The sequence below is a fragment of the Geotrypetes seraphini genome, chromosome 10 (genome assembly GCF_902459505.1).
Source record: "Geotrypetes seraphini chromosome 10, aGeoSer1.1, whole genome shotgun sequence".
NCBI lineage: Eukaryota > Metazoa > Chordata > Amphibia > Gymnophiona > Dermophiidae > Geotrypetes > Geotrypetes seraphini.
Window position 1 is genome coordinate 63,906,767 of NC_047093.1, and position 19,788 is coordinate 63,926,554.

At 45.4% G+C, this 19,788-nt stretch overlaps 1 protein-coding gene across 4 annotated transcripts in view; it reads left to right on the plus strand.

The window, feature by feature from the left end:
• Nucleotides 1-19,788, plus strand: part of CAMSAP1 (calmodulin regulated spectrin associated protein 1) — a 170,166-nt gene that overhangs the window by 17,938 nt on the left and 132,440 nt on the right. Inside the window, exon 1 of one of the 4 annotated variants that reach the window (XM_033960902.1) lies at nt 14,628-14,809. The exons of the other annotated variants lie outside the window; for them this stretch is intronic. The gene's annotated coding sequence lies outside the window, so the exon portion shown is untranslated. Of the gene's footprint in view, nt 1-14,627; nt 14,810-19,788 lie in introns of those variants that run through there. 4 annotated transcript variants of the gene reach the window in all.

Consider the following 19,788-nt stretch of genomic DNA (forward strand, 5'->3'; position numbering starts at 1 on the left):
GTGGTCTGTGCAGTGTAGGTGTGTTTTATAAGGGCCCCTTTATTAAGGTGTATTTTTTTAAACCTAACATATTTGAGATTCATAAATTAGTGTATGAGAATTATTGGAAATAGGTCCAGCATTCCCTGTGCAGTTACAGCACCCAAAAAGTTCCTACCATGCATTAATGTCAAGTATGATAAGACCATCTGCACATTTTGATGAAACACACAAATTGTGAATGGACTACATGTTGCAATTAGTGCCCTTCCCAGACACCATCCCATCCTGTGCTAAGTAGCTAACATGGTTTTTTTTTACCGCATTGGCTGTTGGTGCTTGGTAGCTATTAGCACAGTTTGCAATCTAGTGACTAGAACACCAGCTGCTTAGCATATTTATACAGTAGTAAAAGGGCCCTTGAGTGTCTAAGTATATAGGGTTTGTTTCTCTACTTTGCTACTTTGTGAGAGAGATTTGGAAAGTGGTTATGCTTTGTGGTAAGCTCACAGTTTGTAGTACTGTGTAAAGCAGAAACCTAATTGCAGGTGCCTGAACCTTACATTAGAAACTTTTGTATTCAGGGGTAATTCTTTTGGTGAATTGAAATCCCAATTAAGGCTTTTACATCCTATACTAAGCTTATGGTTTAGGAGTATAATACTAATGACAGTATAATGCTAATGAAGCAGTGCAGTTTAGATGTTCAAACAATTTTTGAAGCCTTTTAGGTGCTGTGTTCAAGGTGATGGAAGTGATCGTTACAATAAGATCTTTTCCTTATTAAAGCTTTTCTGATGACACAAAATTTTTTATACACAATGTGATCATAATTCATTTGGGAAGATGTTTTACACCATATTGTGCAACATAATTATCTAAGGCTGCCCTAGATCATTTTTGTTTGGATTTAGTCCATGTGTTAGAGCAGGTATTTCCTTGCTTTATAAGACTTAGAATGTAGGTTTATACCTGATGCACAAGAGGATAAGGTAACTTACCTGATTCCTAGCCCATTAAGCAAGTTCTCCTGTATTTTCTAAAGGCTTAGTTGTTTGCATTGCCATGAAGAGGGACCTAGGTTTGATTTTTGTCTTAGTTCTTCTATTGCTTGGGCTTGCCTTGGCTGACAATGGCTGAATGAGGATCTTTCATATCTCCTGGGAGGTAAAAAGTGAAGGAGTGTTATTGTTTGGGCTTAGGACCCATTGTTGCTAGTTTCTAAAAGACCCGTTGAATGGATTTTGACTGAGTGCTGTGGCTGTAGTGGTGGGAATAAAATAAGTTTTGGGAGAAAGGATGACTTTAAGAGGAAAAAACTGCAGTTGTGCTTGAATGCTCATTGTACTATATTGCAGCCTTGGTTTAATTTGAATTTGAGTGGGAAAGCACAAAAAGAACAGAGAAAATTATCATATCAAGCTCCTCCCAGTGAACATATTCAAAAACAAAATTATATATGCACCATCATTTTGATATCAACACCAAACCTTTTGTGATTTACAGTTGAAACCTCTGATGATGCAACTTCCTATTTTGTTGGAGGCGGGCCAGTCTAGCAAAGGCCTGAGGTTACCTGATGGAATTGCTGGCTAAGCAGTACCTCTCCTCTCCCTAACGACAGCTCACTGTGTGCTTTTAACTTCCCCACACAGCTGCAGCTAGTGTTAGTTTAGCTGCGGTTCCATCAGGCAGCCTCGGGGTCTTTGCTAGCCCGGCCCACCTCTGATGATGCAACTTCCTCTTTTGTCAGAGGCAGGCTGGCCTAGCAAAGGCCTCGGGGCTGCCTGATGGAACCGCTAGGGAGAGAAGAGGCACTGCTGGACATGGGGAATGGAGAAGAGGCACTGCTGGACCTGGCAGAAGGGGAGGGGAAGGGAAAGGTGCTGCTGGACTTGAAAGAGAAAGGGAGGGAAAGGAAAGGTGCTACATGCTGGAGGGAAGGGTGAAATGGTGTATGGGAGAGATCATATGTTGTGAATGGGGTTGGGGGATAGAAGGAACGAAGGAAAATTGTTGCAGGGTGAATGAGAGTGATGAGAGAGGGAGAAATGGACATGATAATGAAGGAGAGGGAGAAATGGTGCATGGGGAGAGAGCATGTTGTGAGTGGGGTTGGGGAGAGATGACTGGGGGGTGGGAAGGAGGGATGTCACACTTGAGGGAGGGGGTGAAGAGAGAGAGAGAGAAAGCTTGCAGAAGGCAGAAAGTGTTGGACTCATGAAAAGAACATAAGAAATGCCGCTGCTGGGACAGACCAGTGGTCTATCAGGCCCAGCAGACCGCTCATGCGGCGGACCTTAGGTCAAAGATCAGTGCCCTATTTGAGTCTAGCCTTACTTACGTATGTTCTAATCTAATCTAATCTTCCATTTGTGAGTCGCACATACCTAAACAGGAAGGAACTTATCAAACCTTGTCTTGAATCCCTGAAGAGTGCTTTCCCTATAACAGCCTCCAGAAGAACGTTCAGGATTTCTACCACTCTCTGGGTGAAGAAGAACTTCCTTACGTTTGTACGGAATCTTTTCCCTTCTAACTTTAGCGAGTGCCCTCTCGTTCTCTTCACCTTGGAGAGGATTAACAGTCTCTTTCTCTACTAAGTCAATTCCCTTCATTATCTTGAATGTTTCGATCATGTCCCCTCTCAGTCTTTGCTTCTCAAGGGAGAAGAGGCCCAGTTTCTCTAGTCTCTTGTTGTACGGCAACTCCCCCAGTCCATTAACCATTGTTGTTGCTCTTTTCTGGCCTTTTCGAGTACTACTATGTCCTTTTTAATGTACAGCGATCAGTGTTGGACGCAGTATTCCAGGTGGGGGCGTACCTTGGCCTGGTATAAAGGCATGATAACCTTCTCAGATCTGTTTGTGATCCCCTTTTTAATCATTCCTAACATTCTGTTTGCCCTTTTCACTGCTGCCATGTATTGCGTGGACAGTTTAAATGCCTTGTCTACAAGTACTCCCAAGTCTCTTTCCTGGGGCTCTCTCTGAGTATAGTTCCGGACATCCTGTATTCGTGCATATGATTTTTGTTACTGACATGCATCACCTTGCACTTATCCATGTTGAACCTCATTTGCCATTTCGTGGCCCATTCCTTGAGCATATTTATGTCTCTTTGTAGGTCTTCGCAATCCTTCTGTCTTCTCACTACTCGGAATAACTTTTTATCATCCACAAATTTAATCACCTCACTTGTCGTGCTAATCTCTAGGTCATTTATAAATATGTTGATGAGCACAGGCACGAGCACCAAACCCTGCGGCATTCCACTCGTGATGCTTTTCCAGTCTGAGTATTGTCCATTCACCCTCACTCTGTTTCCGATCTGCCAACCAGTTTTTAATCCATGTGAGTATATCACCCTCAATTCCATGGCTCGCAATTTTTCGAAGTAGGCGTTTATGCGGAATCTTGTTGAACACCTTCTGAAAATCTAGATATACGATGTCGACCAGGTCACCCTAGTCTATCTGCCCTTTTACTCCTTTGAAGAAGTGCAGTAAGTTTGTCAACCAAGAATTTCCTTTCCTGAAGCCGTGCTGGCTGGTTCTCATCAGTTTGTGTCCGTCAAGGTGGTCATTGATGTGGTCCTTTATTAGCGCCTTTACCATCTTTCCCTGTACCGAAGTCAGACTCACTGGTCTGTAGTTTCCTGGATCTCTCTTCAAACCTTTCTTGAATATCGGTGTAACATTCGCCACTTTCCAGTCTTACGGAATATTTCCTGATTTGATCGACAGACTGGCTATTAGTTGGAGCAGTTCAGCTATAACCCCTTTCAGTGCCTTGATTACCCTCGGGTGGATGCTGTCCGGTTCCGAGGAATTATCGTTTTTAAGCCTATCAATCTGTCTGCATACCTCTTCTAGACTGACCATTGTCCCTGTCAGTTTACTCAAGTTTATTTAAAATTTACTATACCGCCCTATCGAGACTTCTAGGCGGTATACAAACATGTCATAATAATATACCAGTAAAAGTATAATTTAATTTTAAACAGATCAAGGGAAAAGAAAATTCAAGGACAAAGACGAACAGGAACAAGAGGAAAGAAGGGGTAGGAACTCCAATTATTAAAGAGAAAAGAGAACACTTAAAGGTAAAAACATAAGGTTGATTAAGTAATATTAAAGGATTTTTCTAAAAACTAAGTCGTCCTTAAAAGGACAGTTTAGGTTACAAAGGCATCGCGGAATAAGAAAGTCTTTAGCATTTCCTTAAATTTGATCAATGATGTATTATCCCGCAAGTAGTTAGGGATATTGTTCCAAAGAAGAGGAGCACTTACAGAAAAGATTGTGTTCCTCATTGTTCTAATATGTTTCAATGAGGGAACAGTGAGAAGGTTGTGTGCGGTAGAACGTAGGTCCTCATTTCCTGTGTATAAGCCTGTCGGTTTACGGTATATTGGATGTAACCTCTTCGGTAAATACAGATGCAAAAAATGTGTTCAGTTTGTCGGCGATGGCTTGTTCCTTTAGTACTCCCTTTATTCCCTGGTCATCTAATGGCCCCACTGCTTCCTTCGCGGGTCGTTTCCCCCTTAATGTATCGAAAGAATGGCTTAAAGTTTTTTTGCCTCCTTGGCTATTTTTTCTTCGTAGTCTCTTTTGGCCCCTCTGACCCGCCTTATGGCACTTGCTTTGATGTTGTTTGTGCTTTTTCCAGTTTTATTCTGTTTTTGTCCTTTCATTCCTTAAACAAAATCTTCTTGTCTCTGATCGCTTCCTTCTGCTACAGTGAGCTACGCCGATTCCTTGTTCTTCTTCCTCTTGGAACCCTTGTTGATACACGGTATATATAAATTTTGCGCCTCTGTGACTGTGTCCTTAAAAAGGGACCTTGCTTGCTCTAGCGTATTTACAGTGCTTATCTTCTTCCTAATCTTCTTCCTCACAATGACTCTCATACCTTTGTAGTTCCCTTTTCGGAGGTTCAGTGCCGTGGCAGTCGTTCTGGATCGATTTTTTTGTTCCTGTGTCTAGGTTGAAGTGGATCATGTTGTGATCACTGTTTCCCAGCGTCCCTTTTACTTCTATACTTTGTGCCGGTCCTCGTAGTCCATTTAGAATTAAATCTAGAATTGCATTTCCCCTCGTATTTTCCATGACAAGTTGTTCCAGGAAGCAATCACCTTCAGCATCCAGGAACTTGGTCTCTCTACTGCAGCTAGAGTTGCCTAGGTTCCAATTTATCCCCAGATAATTGAAGTCGCCCATGATAACTGCGTTGCCTCCCTTTGCATTCGTGTTTAATCTCATCTGTCATTTCTTCATCAATCTCTTCGGACTGCCCTGGGGGTTGGTAGTAGATGCCGATCTTCGTATCTGTTCCATTTGTTCCTGGTATTTTAGCCCATAGAGACTCTACCTTATTGTTCGTTTCCGGCGTGTTCTCTCTGGTAGACTCAATTCCCTCTTTTATGTATAGGGCAATACCCCCACCTTTTTGTCCTACTCTGTCTCTGCGGTATAGCTTGTATCCTGGTAGTACAGTGTCCCAGACGTTATCCTCGTTCCACCATGTTTCCGTGATGCCGATGATGTCTAGGTTATCTTTTTGTGCCATAGCTTCCAATTCCCCCATTTTATTCCGTAGGCTCCTTGCATTTGTGTACATACACTTAAGTTTGTGGCCTGTTACTTTCTTGCACTTCCTTCCTCCTGAGAGGGAGAGATGAATAGGAAGGGCAGAAAGGAGGGAGGAGAAATGTCACACTCAGAAGAAGGGGGAGAGGGCAGAGTAAAAAGTTAGACTCGTGGAGGGAGAGAGAGAGATGTTGGTTTTGGGAAGAAATGAGGACTGGAGGAGAGGAAGCGTGCAGGAGGCAGAGAGAAATAACTGGTGGACTGGTGGAAAGGAGGGAGAAATGTTGAATGTTGCAATAGAGGGAGTGGGAGAGATGCACCCTGGGTCTCTCTTTCACCCACTCCCTTTGCAGCAAGGGAGGGAATGAGAGAAGCACAGTGAGAGAGAGAGAGAGAGAGACCTGTTGCCAATGGGGGTGGAGGAGAGAGGAAGAAAAGTTGGACTCGTGGAGGGACAGAGAGAGATGTTGATTGGAGAAGGGAATGATGTCCGGAAGAGAGGAAGCGTGCAGGAGGCAGAAAGAAATAAATTTTGGATGCACTGTCAGAAGGAACTGCAACCAGAGACTCTTGAAATCACCAGATGACAAAGGTAGGAAAAATAATTTTATTTTCAATTTAGTGATTGACATGTGTTAGTTTTGAGAATTTATGTCTGCTGTCTATATTTAGCACTATATTTGTCTATTTTTCTATAGTTGTTACTGAGGTGGCATTTTAAAGTCATCTGCCTTGACTTCTTTGAAAAAAAAAGAATATAAACGATGATTAACATTTTCTCTGCATACAGTGTGCTTTTTGTTAATTTTGGGATTACCATTTCATATTAATAAGATTATATTGTATGTACAGTCAAACCTCGTTTTGCGAGTAACCCAGTTTGCGAGTGTTTTGCAAGATGAGCAAAACACTCAAGCAAACTTTAACTTGCAAACTGAGCGTTAACTCGATAAGCTGCCACCCCGGGAACCGGCTTTGCTTCTCCATGAGGCCACCGGCGCTGCTCCCTCCCTTCGCGACCATCAGTACTGCTGTCCACCTCCTCCCCCACTGACCAGTCCTGTGCTTACCCGTTCGCTGGTGCTGAAAGTGCCTGCTGCTGGTTCCATGCTGGGCTGCTGTGGGGCCTTGAGCATCTGTGCATACTCAAGGCCTTCTGGCTCTCACCCTCTCCGAGATTCTCATTAGATCCGAGAATCTCGGAGAGGGTGAGAGCCAGAAGGCCTTGAGCATGTGCAGATGCTCAAGGCCCTGCAGCAGCCCAGAACATCAGCGGCAGGCACTTTCAGCACCAGCGCACGTATGGTAAGCACAGTTCCAGTCATTGGGGGGGAGTAGGTGGACAGCAGTACTTATGGTCACAAAGGGAGGGAGCAACGTTGGTGGCCTCGAGGGAGAAGCGAAGCTGGTTCCTGGGGGGGAGGGGGGTCAAAGTGGAGGACAGCAGTGGGAGTAGTGTTGGAAGGGATATGGGTCGGGGAGGAGGAGAGATGTACTGTATTGTCAGTGGAACAAATCATTCGGGGAGGGAGGAGGAGAAATGTATTGTTAGTGGAACGAATCATCCAAGTTGCCATTATTTTTTATGGGGAATTTTGCTTTGATATACAAGCACTTTAGATTATGAGCATGCTTCTGGAACAAATTATGCTCGCAAACCAAGGCACCACTGTATATGAAAAATGGATGGAAGAAATTGCATTACAGTTAGTACTATTATTATGGGGGTGGGGTCAGGGGTGGAGCTTGGGCAGGGTACTCGGTTGATATTTGTTAGACTTAGGAGGTACTTGGCTTGAACAAGTTGAGAAACTCTATGTTAAAGCTATGTCTATGCTTTATCTCCTGGATCCTGATTTTCGGCATGTTTAACAGCCTTAGGTAGATTCCTCCGTGCTGCAGGTTATCCAGCGTGCAGCCCTCCCTAGTGATGGGGGAGTGAGGCTTAATGACTCTCAGAATTGCAAGGTGGATGTTATGTTACAAAACATTCTTTTCTAGTGGCATCCTCAGGTAGCTGAGTGACGGTGTCTACTTCCTTTATGGTGCTTGTTTGTCATTCCGGCCTGCGCAATGTGTCCTCTGTGGAGGTGCTTGCCTGTTCTCCGCTGGTGATGGTTTGTGTGGCTTAGGTACTGGGTGGTCTTTAGGATCTCTTTCGAGTTCTAACTGCATTCTCTGCTGGTGCAGTGTCTTGAGTGCTGAACTCTTTGGATCCGTCTTTGGATGAGGATGCTGTCCACTTTCAGTGGACGTCTTTTCAAGGGCTAGATTCTTGTTGGTATAGGTCTAGATGACCTCTCTACTCAGGTGTTGCCAAATGCCAAACTTGACATGGAGAGGGAAGAGGTAATTTATAGCATTGTCATTCTTGAGTTATAGAAGGAGTATGAAACTTGCATGGCTGAAGTTAGCCCAGTCAAGCTTTCTCCTTAAATAGCGCTGTGAACCATACATGCAATTTTAAATTGAGTTCTATACTTACTGGCAGCCAGTGTAGTTCTATCAGCAGCGGACTGGTCCTCTCAAATCGGGCCTTAAATGGAAAATCAGTCTGTTTTGTTGAAATAACCATATACACAGGCTACCTACCTGCCTCCTAATACTTCCATATAGTCTTCAGTTCTTAATTCTATTTCAGGGGAGACCAGAGAAAAAAATCTCATACAAGTGTGGTTTAAAAATAGTCCAAACTTTGAGAAGCATTTCTGCATCCTCCAAAATAATGGGACTTCAGAAAGACTTCCCAAATACAGGTGACTGGCCATTTTATTGACATAATTAATTATTAAATATACATAGTGGGTACATCTTCCAATCACAATCCATTTACAAATTGAAGTCACATGGTTTCTTAATTTTACTTTGCTAGTAATTTCCTTAGCAACATTGAGGTCACGCTGACCCCTGCAGACATGTTCTATACTATTGCAAATATCTCGTTCACAGAAACAATCAAATGATCTTCTATAACTCCAACTTATCAATATTTACCCTAACTATGTAAGTGGAAGAAAACTGTTCTTATAAACAGATGTGTTTTTTTCTTTCTATACTGTCTAAACAATTACTGGAAGAAAAATATGTTTACCAGAAACTTTCTCATTTGCTAAACAATACATTTCTGCAACCACATTGTTATAGTCACATGATTTCCCCTAATTCATCATGTGACAAATATGTCAGTGTGACTTTTAGCTTATTTCCAGAGGTCTGCTATGTTATGTCTCCAGCATCATGTTTCAGATATTAAACCATAATATTTTGTTTTATGAAGGAAAAACATGTACCTGCAAATTCTGTTGTTTAATCTTTGCTGTGTGTGAAGGATTTCTATTATTCAGCTATAATATTAGTGTCTTTTAAAGTCTTCTAAAAGTGTATCTAATACATATTGGATATGCCCCCCCCTTATATTTTGCATAATACAATTATCCTCATCAAGTCTAGCTGCTGTGTTCTGGAGTATCTGCAACCTCTGAAGTCCTTTCTTTGTGTTGTTGCAATATAAAGAGTTGCAATAATCTACCCTGTTTCCCCAAAAATAAGCCCTAGCATGATTTTTAAAGATGCTCTTAATATAAGCCCTAGCCCCAAAATAATCCCTAGTTAAGATTGACTCCCGAAGCGCACTCCCCTCCCACCCCCCGAATGTCCCCAATACTCCCTGGCTCCATCCCTGACACTAGTGCTGCCTGATTTACTGAAAAAAATCAGACTCATCAGTTCAGCAACCCCCAACCCTGCTGCTTTAGGAGGCCTCGGAGCGGAGGTATGTCAGTCTTACGGTGGTGTTCTACTGCACAAGGCGATGGGTAAGAGAGGAGGAAAGATGCTGCACATAGGGGGGGGGAAGAGAGAAAGGAAATTAGGGTAGAGGAGAGGAAGGGAGCGATGATTGTTGTACATGAAAAAAATAAAACTATAAATAATTAGGAGTGTAAAGTATGTATTGCTGGTATGTAATTAAAACTACATTTCCCCCTCCCCCTTCACTCGCAATTTTTTCTGGGGAGGGGGAAAATAAAATAACCAGTCTTCATGTGAAAAAAATCCATCTTTTTTTTTCCTTCCTGCTGCCTTCCCGGCCTTACCTGGTGGTCTAGAGCACAGTTCTTCAACCGCTGTTCCGCGGACCGGTGTCGGTCCGCAAAAAAATCTTGCCGGTCCACGAAGGACCGCAACGAAAGGCCGGCGTCAGCTGACTTGCAACTTCCTGTTGCAGTCGCTGTGCCGGGACTCCTGCCTTCACCGGGACTCCTGCCTTCCACCGCGTTTGCCTCCTGCCTTGTCTCCGCACCTCCAGACCAGCAGTGGCAGCTCTGTGTGCTTTTAACTTCGGCACAGAGCTGCCCCTAAGCAGTAGTTTAGTGTGGTTTCATGAGGCAGCCTCGGGGCCTTTGCTAGGCCGGCCCACATCGCATCATTGAAGCGGGCCGACCTAGCAAAGGCCCCGAGGCTGCCTCATGAAACCGCGCTAAACTACTGCTTAGGGGCAGCTATGTGCCGAAGTTAAAAGTACACAGAGTTGCCGCTGTTGGTCTGGACTCTTGGGCCGCTTAAGGAGGGCAAAGAGCAGCTGTCCTGAAGGTTTCCCTTCCTCTCGCCTTTGCAGGTCCCTTTTTTTTTCCTTCAAATGGCAATGGGCCCCAGCATCGACATCAATCAAGTAAGTTCCACTGTTCCTTGCAAGCGGTTCTGCTCGGCCAAAGCTTCCCCTCTGACATGAGCCACCCTCAGGGGAAAGAAAGTGACCCGCAAAGGTGAGGGGAAGGAGGGCAGATGATGGAAGTTGGAGGGGAGAGAGAGAGAAGGGGCAGATGATGGAAGTGAGAAGAAGGGAGAGAGAGCAGAAGGCAGATGGATGTCAGTTGAGAGGGGAGAGCAGATGCTGAATGGAAGTGGGGAAAGAACACATACTGGATGGAAGGAGGAGATAAATAAAGGGGAAGAAAATAGTAAGATAATGGAGGGGTGAGGGAAATGGGTGACAAGCTGTGGGTAGACACAGTGAAAAGAGGGAAACGGGACTAAATAGTAAGAAAGAATTTAATTTAGATGGAGGCAGAAAATAGAGAAGGAAGACCAGAGAAGAAAAGGGAAGAGAAAGCAGAGAATGATATCAGATCTGAGTGGAGGAAATGAGAATATAAAGATGCTAAAAACCACAGGGGGGAGGGAAGGACAGAGATGCCAGACCATGAGGGGAACAGAAGGAAGATGATGGATGCCAGACCAAATTGGGAGGGGGGGGGCAGGAGGAGAGATGGCAGGGAAAGACAGTGAATGGAAGGGGCAGATGCTGGACTGAAGAGACAGAGAAGGTTATCATGCCGCTGTACTGGGCCATGGTACGCCCTCACCTGGAGTACTGCATCCAGCACTCCAGGACATGGTACTACTCGAAAGGGTCCAGAGAAGAGCGACTAAAATGGTTAAGGGGCTGGAGGAGTTGCCGTACAGCAAAAGATTAGAGAAACTGGGCCTCTTCTCCCTTGAGCAGAGGAGATTGAGAGGGGACATGATAGAAACATTCAAGGTACTGAAGGGAATAGACTATTATAGGAGAAAACACCCTCCAAGGATTCAAGACAAAGTTAGACAAGTTCTTGCTGAACAAGAACATGCGCTGGTAGGGCTAGTCTCAGTTAGGGTGCTGGTCTTAGACCAGAGGGCCGCCGCGTGAGCGGACTGCTGGTCATGATGGACCTCTGGTCTGACCCAGCAGTGGCAATTCTTATGTTCTTAGGGCAGACACTGGCTGGAAGAGAGTGAAAAGGCAATGAAAGCAGAAACCAGAGACGACAAAAGGTAGAAAAAAATAATTTTATTTCTATCTTGTGATTCAAATATATCAGATTTGAAATATGTATCTTGCTAGACATAACTGGAGAGTGCAAAGCCCAGGCAGTGATTCTTTAGCTTCCAGCTGGCTTAGGGCTCTCTATGACCAGGGGGCAGTTGCCCTAGTTCCACTCCCCTAACACCATTCCTGTCATGTGTGACTGTGGTATTCTGTTACATGATATTTGTGTAGCATTCTGTAATAATTTGGCTTATTCAGTTTTCTTGATAGTAGAGGGGATATATGTGAAGGGGAGGGGAGACAGGGGTTTTGTTGATCTTTGCCCTGTATTATTTGTATTTATAAAATGACAGTTGTATAGAATATTGTTTCTTTTTATACTTTAATAAAATATGTTCAATATAAAATCATAACTATTTGAGGCTTGTGCGGATGGGATCAAATGGTTTGTGGGACCAAGCTCGCGGGGACGGGGCGGCGATGGTTTTTAAAAAAAAATTTCAGTCTTAGTAGTTTGCCAGTCCACAAAATAATTATTTTATTTCCGCCGGTCCATAGGTGTAAAAAGGTTGAAGAACACTGGTCTAGAGGGCTTTCGGGGCAGGAGCGATCTTCCTATGCTCCTACCCCATGCAGATCGCCATGAGGAAATGGCTGCTGGGAGTTCCCGTAGTCTCTCGAGACTACGTTGGGAGTTTCGGGAACTCCCTACAGCCATTTCCTGATGGCGATCTGCATGGGGCAGGAACGTAGGAAGATCGCTCCTGCCCCGAAAGCCCTCTAGACCACCAGGTAAGGCCAGGAAGGCAGCAGGGAGGTGGGGGAGGGTCAGAGCTGGATAATCACGGTTTTTCGGCATTCACGGTCCGGCTCTACCCGTATCCCCCGCGAATGACGAGGGAGAAGTGTAGTCCAAATTTGATTACCAGCTTCTTTAATTCATTTATTCAAAAAATCATTATTCTTTTCCTTATATATATTCAATTATAATTTATGTACACTCTAACCATGATATTAAATACAAAAATTGTTTCTTTCTTCTATTAAGCGTTCAGTATCCTATCTCCCGCATGGGAGTCACAGCGAGATCATTTCGGGACCATCATCGCACTTATGGGTCCCTTATTTTTTTGTTTTTTCTGATCTCAAAGTTTTAACATCCAGCATGTGCTCTTATATTTCTATTCCAATCTCTATTAATAAATGTAGCACTTATCTTATCCAGCATGGATGAGTTAGTCTCATTTCTCCACAGGATTCCTTCTCCAATGTGAATGCTTTAATGTTGTTTATGCTTTTTCCAGTTTTCGTCCGTTTTTGACCTTTTCCATTCCTTAAATGAAGTTTTCTTGTCTCTGATTGCTTCCTTCACCTCTACAGTGAGCCACGCTGGTTCTTTGTTCGTTTTCCTATTGGATACTTTGTTGATACGTGGTATATATAGATTTTGCGCATCGGTGACTGTGTCTTTAAAAAGGGACCAAGCTTGCTCTAGCGTTTTTACAGTGCTTATCTTCTTCCCCACCATGAGTCTCATCCTTTCGTAATTCCCTGCGCTGTTTGTTGATTATGTTATTCTACAATGCACTAAATGCGTTCTCACTAAACCTAGAAGTTAAAATCTAAACAAAAAATAATAAACTAAGTTCTAGATACCTATTATCTGTCATGAAATATCTTGAAAAATTCACTCCTCCTTTCTCATACAAGTGAAAAACCGCCAACTCTTTTCTTCACCTAACCGTTGAGAAATGGCAGGTCATTAGATTGTGACATCTGTTCCTCTGCATCCCACCTTCCCCAGTTCCCTTGAGGTCAGCCAGCTGTCTAGGCCTACCCCGAGATAGAGACCTCACACTCTATATACTGGTATCAATCAATAAGTATATTTATTAACAAATCAGTAACAGCTTACAAGAATAAATCATTCAGCATATAGAGTAACAGAATGTGATCTTCAGGCCTGAGGATCCTTTGATGTCTGTTCTGCTTACTTCCTCTTAAAGGCCTATTTTTATACATTTCTTGGTGGCCAGCACCGCGTTGGTCTAAATCACATGATAAATCTTTATTGGTTATTTCTTACACGTCATTACATTTGTTAATTCATTAATTGGTTCATAATATCTGTGTCACACCATACGCATGTCCTGTTTACCAGAAAATCTATCTTTTTCCCGCATATGTCCTTTTAATCCTACCACATCAGCAATTCCAAGCCCTGCCCTTATCACAAGATACTCTTGCTAAATAATTTTTGTTAGAATTCTATTCTTGATGTGTTCATCTTTTTATGATATCATAACAAATGTGAGGCCCTGTTGCCATGCAAAAGAGTTAAGTTTGCTTGTTTTTTGTTAATCATAAGTTTCACTTCTCCTAGCTCATGACAGCTGATAAGTGTAGTCAGAAATGTCTCATAAATCATTTTTTTAGACTTTTAATACACTGATTTATTATAGTAAGAGAGGAGAGAGGGAATTTTTCCATTGTGATGTCTGTTTCTTCACTTTTAGCTGTATCTAAAGGACTTACTGTGCTTCACCTATATCATACAAGGACTTACTTAGTGTATTCTTCTTCATACAAGAGCTTACCGCATTTTCCTCTTCCTCTCACCCTTCAGCGTCTGCTCCTCCCCACCCCACCCCACCTCCCTTCAGTGTCTGTTCCTCTGCATCCCACCTTCCCCAGTTCCCTTCTGCATCTGTTCTTTCCACCCCACCTTTCCTCCCTTTCTCCCTCCCTGCTCCTTACCTTCACAAAAGGCAATTTCTCTAAATGTGCTTCCTACCAGCAGCTGGAGCATTGAAATCGCGTGTGGCTGCAGGAAAGATTGTCTCTGATGCAACTTCCGGTTGTGTCAGAGATGACTTTGAACTTGCTGCATTTTTAAAATTATAATTTAAATTTATCTGGAGTCGAAGTCGGTACATTTTTATTGACTCCGAGTACCCAAAATTAACTCCGACTCCCCAGCCCTGCTCAGGACTGATCTTATTGTCCTCAACTGCCTCAATCTGAAGAAAAATCTTTTGAACATCGAGATAATCTGCTCGCCCATGGTGAGATTAGAATCTAGAATTACTCCTAATAGTTTTGACGTTTTATTAATCATGAGCTTCTCACCTGAGGATAGGGTTAACTCTGAGTGAGGTATTGAGTTGTGATCACCAAACTATAGCGCTTTCGTCTAATGCTTGTTTAATTTAAGGAAGTTCCGCTGTGACCATGTACTTAGATCCTCAATCAGAATAGATATGTGTTGCAATGTGTCCATGAAGGAGTCGTTGACTACACAGAGGAGAAGAGATCATCTGCATAAGAAAAAGTATGGACCTGTGTGGAGGAGAACTAAGGATTTCATGCATATATTGAACAGTGATGGTGAAAGAGGGGAGCCTTGTGGAACCCCACAGAAGACATCCCAGGTTTGAGATTTCTTATGATCTTTCCTCACTTCTTATGTTCTCTTGCTAAGGAATTCTGTGAACCATTTCAACACTAACCCATACATTCCAAGTTCTTCTAGTTTTAAAAGAAGTAATGAGTGATTTTCTGCTTTCTATCTTTTAACCAGTTCTTAATCCATAATAGGACATTACATCCTATCCTATGACTTTCTGATTTTCCTCAGGAGTCTTTCAAGAGATACTTTGTCAAATGCATTTTGAAAATTCAGATACACAGTATCAACTGGCTCACCTTTATCCACATGTTTGTTCATCCCTTCAAAGAAATATAGTAGATTGGTGAGGCATGATTTCCCTTGACTAAATCCATGTTGGCTTTGTCTCGTTAATTCATGCTTATGTACATGCTCTGTAATTATGTTCTAGAGTTTCCTGAATGACCTCTGGAACTCTCTTTAAAAATTGTTATATTGGCAACCCTCCAGTCTTCTGTTACAATTACTAACAATAGCTCTGCAAGTTCATTTTTCAATTCTGTCAGTATTCTGGGTTGTATACCAACCAGTCCATGTGATTTGCCAAATTTCCCCATTACATCTTCCAGGTTTACAGATGTTTGTTTCAGTTTCTGTGACTCATCAGTACTGAATATTGTTTCTGGCACTGGTATCTCCCTCACCTTTCTTGGTGAAGACTGAAGCAAAAAATTCATTTAATCTATCTGCTTGGCCTTGTCTTTCCTGAGTACCTCTTTTAACCCTTGATCATCTAGTGGTCCAACAGGTTTTATTGTTTGTTTTTTTAATGGCTTCTTACGTCTAATAAACCTAGAAAAGATTTTTTCACCTGTATGTGTTTGCCTCCAACGCAGTCTTCTTTTCAGGGTCTGTCTTTTGCCTTATCAGCCTTTTGCATTTGATTTGCCCTTCCTTAGGCTGTTTCCTGTTATTTTTAATTGGATATTTCCATTTTCTGAAGGATTTTCTTTTAGCTTTAATAGCTTCCTTCACCTCAGTTGTTAACCATGTTGGCTGTCATTTGGCCTTCTTTCGCCTTTACTATGTGGAATATATCTGGTCTGTGCTTCCAGGATGGTGTTTTTGAATAACAATCACAATTCCAAAAAACTCCAGTAGTAATCTATGACTACAACATGTCTATCTAGCAGCTCACTCTGTCCCCATGTTTTATTGAAACTGAAATAAGTGAAGTTACAGAGCAGGTTGCCTTATTACATATTTTTGAGTTTTATGAAGTGAGGAGCTAGAAGATACCCACCTTACTGCTTATGGCATAGCACATCTTGCATCTCAGCATGATGTCCTATAACTGGTTGTGCCCATTAATTTTGTGTGACATTGATACAGAGCACCATGATTTTTACATGATTCCCATCTTTAAAATACCCATGGCAATTCTACCAGTGTATGTGATGTATTAAGTATTTACCAAGATTTGGGTACCAGCCCCTATTTCTTGTGATTTTATATGGAAGGGCTAATGAATTGTTTTATATTGGAATACACCCCAGCTTTATTTATGGGTGTGAATTCCTAGCTTTAAGTAGTAGTAGCAGTAAATAAATCAAGCTGAAGTTGAGATGTCAACTTTTGTTGATTCATAGGGTTGGTTTATAGTGAGGCACTTATGTTGCAAAGTAGTGTGTGCTTAAGTTCTGGAGAGAAGGCTGGCCAAGCCACAATATTCTGATGGAAGAGGTGGTGGAGACAGAGACACTGTCTGAATTCAAGAAAGCCTTGGATAGGCACGTGATATCTCTTAGAGAGAGGAAGAGATAATAGTTACTGCAGATAGGCAAACTGGATGGGCCATTTGGCCTTTATCCCAGGACAAGCAGGCATGATATTCTCACATGTGGGTGACGTCATCTACGGAGCCCCGGCGCGGACAGCTTTTCAAGCAAACTTGATTGAAGTTTCAAGTTTGCACACTGCACCACGCATGTGCATGCCTTCTCGCCCACTAGAGGGCGCATCCCACCTCGTGGTCCTCAGTTCAATTTTTTCCGCGGAGCAAGAAAGTCCTGTGGATCTGAGCTCCAGTGTTTTTGCCTTCTAGCTGCCGCGTTTAGTTTGTTTTCCCATCGAATTAGTTCGCGGTGCTGTTTTTCTTTTCGGTTCTTTTCAAAAAAAAAAAAAAAAGTATTTCGTTTTTCGTCTGGCTCCGGGGGCTCCCGGAAGCCGTGGCCGCGGGACGTCGGTACGTTCCCGGCCCTCTTCTTTTTCTTCGTGGATGTCCCGTCCTGTTACGGGATTCAAAAAGTGCAGCCGGTGTGAGAGGTTGCTTTCCATCACTGACCCTCACCGGTGGTGCATTGTCTGTCTTGGGCCCGAACATCCGACAGAGTCGTGTGATCGCTGTGCTACCTTCCAAAACAGGGCCCTCCGTCGCCGCAAGGCCAGAATGGCGGAATTGTTCGCCGTCGACGCGCCGCCTAAGGCCTCGACGTCGGCCTCGGCTTCGGCCCCGGCCTTGACCTCGGCCTCGGCGTCCTCGGGGGCCTCGGCCTCGCCTCGGCCATCCTCCTCGAAGGCGTCGTCCGTGAAGCAAGCTTCGGGTAAGTCCTCTGTTCCATCCCCTTCAGCAAAGAAGCCATCCTCGAGTCAGGCCAAGGCGGGTGGGTCGACCCCGGCCCCGCATCGGACCTCGACTCCGCACACCCCGAGGGAATACTCGAGACCGAGGTCGCCCTCCAGGGAGTGTGCCCCGGACTCGGAACTCCCCACCTTCGTGGGGATTCCGGCCTTCCAGGATCTCCTCCGAGCTCTGATCTCATCGGAGCTGTCGGGAGCCCTGGGAGTGTTGCAACGTGTTGCGGTTTCCGGCGGCCTCGACCTCGGCCGGGGCGCCTTCGGTCTCGGAGGCCCCGGCCTCGGCTCCCTCGACCACGGGAGCCCCGGCCTCGGCGACCTCGGTCTCGGGTACTGTGGCCCCGTTCACCTCGGTCTCGGCCCCGCCCCGGACCTCGACCTCGGGGGAACCCCCTGAGCGGAGTGTAAGGCCCAAAGAAAAGTTGCGCAGAGTGCGCCGTCTTTCCTCCTCTTCCTCCGGGTCTTCCAGGCACGCCTCGCCCTCGACGCGACCTCGGACGGGGCGTCGATCGAGGAAGTCTAAGCGGCCCCGAGGCTCGCCTCGGCGCGACCGTTCCTCGTCGTTCGGGGGCGAGGCGCTGCAGGTGTCGGAGTTGCGCCTCGACAACCCGAGGCTCCTCCGCTCACCTCGTGGGAAGTCTTCCCGGGCCGCCTCGCCGAGGAAACGGGAGAGTGTCCCACGAACCCCGGGGTCCTCACCCAAGGGTTCTGCGAGGAGGACAACTTCCCCTTCCCCCTCGAGGGCCCTCGAGAGGGGATCCTGGGACTCGGGATCTGTTAGGGATCCTCATTATTCCCATGAGGCCTCCCCCCTCTCCTCGGTGGGGCGGTCGAGAACCCCGTCTCCCCAGGCTAGGCCGTCCTCGTTTTCATCCTTCGTTCAGGACATGGCCCAAGCCCTGGGGATTGACCTGATGGTAAGTTCTCGGTATTCCAAAGAATTTTTGGAGGAACAGGACCTCCCCACTCCTCCTAGAGAGGTGCCTAGACTCCCTCTCAACAGTGTCCTTTTGCAGACCTGGCTGAAGAACTTGTCAAACCCTCTTACAGTCACGTCTGTACCTTCAAAAATGGAATCGAAGTATAGGACGATTCCTCCTAAAGGGTTCGATAAGGCGCAGCTTTCACACCAGTCTCTTCTGGTGGAGTCTGCTCTAAAAAAATCACAGCCCTCACGGGTTTCTGCGGCGGTTCCACCAGGCAGGGAGGGGCGGACCCTGGACAAGTTTGGCCGTCGCCTCTATTCAAATTCCCTGATGGCCACCAGGGTTCTAAATTACGCCTTCACCTTTTCCTCCTATTTGCGTGGTATGGTGAAGGACCTCCCTCAATATCGAAACTCGTTACCGGACTCCCAAAGAGCAGGATTCGATAAGTTTATGTCCAACCTGTCCCAATTGCGGTTGTACCTATTCCATGCAGTGTACGACGCCTTTGAGCTGGTTTCGAGGGTGTCGGCCCTCGCAGTGGCCATGCGCCGCTTGGCCTGGCTTCGCACCCTCGACATGGACCCAAACCTGCAGGAACGCCTTGCAGACTTGCCTTGTGTGGGGTCCGAGTTATTTGACGAGTCATTGGATGCGGCGACCAAGCGCTTGTCGGAGCAGGAGCGCTCTCTAGCATCCCTGGTCCGCCCCAAACCTAGGCCCCCGCCGCAGAAACCCTTTCGGCCTCCGCCGCGCCGATACCCTCAGAAGTCGACCCCGGCTTTCTCGAGACCGCCTCCGAGACGTCCGTCTCAGCGAGGCAGAGGGGGACAAACCCAAGCCCCGGCGCAGGGCCCTTCTAAGCCCGCGCCTTCCTTTTGACGGGCTGAGCGGACGGGGCGGGTTCCCCTCCGCACTTTCACAGGAACCCCTTCCTATCGGGGGCCGTCTTCGGTCCTTCCTGGAGGCATGGACCGGGATTACCTCAGACGCTTGGGTGCTCCGGATCGTCTCCGAGGGTTACTCGCTCAACTTTGTGTCCTCGCCGCCGGACAGTCCCCCAAGTTTAGTCCCCTGCAATCGTTCGCAGCTACCGACCCTTATAACCGAAGCAAAAGCCCTCTTGAAGCTTCGGGCGGTCGAGCCGGTCCCCAAGGACCAGTGGGGTACGGGGTTTTACTCCCGCTACTTTTTAGTTCCAAAAAAGACCGGGGACCTGCGCCCCATACTGGACCTCAGGAAGCTCAACAAATTCCTGGCCCGGGAGAAGTTTCGAATGCTATCTCTCCCGGTTTTGTATCCTCTCTTGGAGGAAGGGGACTGGATGTGCTCCCTCGACCTGAAGGAAGCATACACCCATGTTCCGGTGCACCCCGCCTGCCGAAGATTCTTACGATTCCAGGTGGGGGACCTCCACCTCCAGTACAGGGTACTGCCCTTCGGCCTGGCCGCGTCCCCA